At 37.0% G+C, this 1,616-nt stretch overlaps 1 non-coding gene across 1 annotated transcript; it reads left to right on the forward strand.

Moving 5' to 3' along the window:
* Positions 1-213: 213 nt before the first annotated feature.
* On the forward strand, positions 214-286 carry Trnar-ucu. The gene has a single exon. It is a non-coding gene; the product is annotated as a tRNA-Arg (tRNA).
* Positions 287-1,616: the final 1,330 nt, after the last annotated feature.

The raw sequence follows: 1,616 nt of genomic DNA on the forward strand, positions 1-1,616 counted from the left end.
ATTAAATATTCTATTCTCACTTACGTTTTGACAAATGGATCGAGTAATGGACGAAGAACGAAAAACGTTCGATAAATCGATCGAAAAAATTAGCATCGATTTATTTGGAATACAAATAATTATAATCTCGAGTCTCGTTATTACGAGTTACAGAGATGCGAGAAAGACGAATCGTACTCATGAGATTTTGTCTAAACGAATACCGAGCATAAAGTCCCTTTGGCGCAGAGGATAGCGCGTTGGACTTCTAATCCAAAGGTCGCGGGTTCGATCCCCGCAAGGGATGATGTGTTTTGCATTCAGCGATGTCTGTCTTTCTCGACCGTGCGGAACCGTTATTATTTTTGAAAAAAATAATTACGCGCAATATTATCGAGAAAACGAGAAAAATATCTACTTTTCCTTTCTTTTATCGTTTCTTTTATCGTCGAGAAATATTATCAGTTCGAAAATATTAATCGATAATATCCACTCTGTATATTTCGACGTTCAATTTTTTTTCTTTCTTTCTTTTTCTTCCTTTTCACGAAAAATTCGTTTTATAGGAGAATCTTTGATCTCGATCGAGTCGAATTTTTAAATAAACAAATATTACGCTCATACGATATATATTTCGATTCGTATTTCTTTCGAATAATTACAATAGCGAGAAAATTTGTTGAATCTATAGCTATCTCGTATCTAGAACGAGAAAAAAAGGAATTTAGGACACAGAATTTTCTATCTTCTCGTATTCTTTGTACATCGGCATCGAGCAGGGAATCGAAAGGGAAAATGTATGGATGGAAGAACTGGAGTAGAGGTTTTCAGGTCAGGTTAAGAAGCACTCGGTATTGGACCGAAATACGTAAACGTGTACAAGAAAGAAGTCGGATTTTATTCTCTCGAATAGCTCTAGTTGATCGATCGTTGTTAAATTAAAACTCGAACCTTTTATTTATTGTCGTGATATCTCGAACCTTGTATCTGTTCAAACAATTAAAACAATACGATAAATACAAACGAATCTTTATTTTCGTAATACCTCGAGAATAGAGAGAATTTTTTTCGAAAACTCGATTTCGAGCAACCGTCAATTATATTCGTCTCTCCTCGTCGGTTTACAGGTTTCCGTGGCACACCTGTTCCTTCCAAACATCTTGAAATTCGCCTACTCCACAATCCCTCAAATTATATATACCCACGAAAGCTCAAAAATAAAGCTCGAAAATATTCTTGCAAAAACGATATAAATAAATCGTATACATAAATAAATATAACACCAAAAAGAAAAGAAAAAAAAAAAATACGATAAAACAATATACTATATATATCGAGCAGCAACGTTACGTTACGAAATAATTGAGACGTAATTCGAGCATGGGTGGTGCGAGAATTTGCACGCGTGGTGAAAGCGTGGAATCGTTTCCTCGTCGGAGGGAAAGAAAAAGAAAAAGAAAAAAAAAAGAGAGAAAAAGAGGACGCGACGTTACATTCGTGCGTACGTTTTATTTGGGAAAGGTGGCGTGGATGATGGTACGCGGCGGTTGGAAGGCAGGGTCGTAGGAAGTTACCTGGTGGGTTCAGCCGCGTCGAGCACGAGCCTATCGGAGGGATGGGTTTAAAGAGGCCGCGCA

The sequence above is a fragment of the Apis dorsata genome, unplaced genomic scaffold (genome assembly GCF_000469605.1).
Source record: "Apis dorsata unplaced genomic scaffold, Apis dorsata 1.3 scaffold_1218, whole genome shotgun sequence".
Lineage (NCBI taxonomy): Eukaryota > Metazoa > Arthropoda > Insecta > Hymenoptera > Apidae > Apis > Apis dorsata.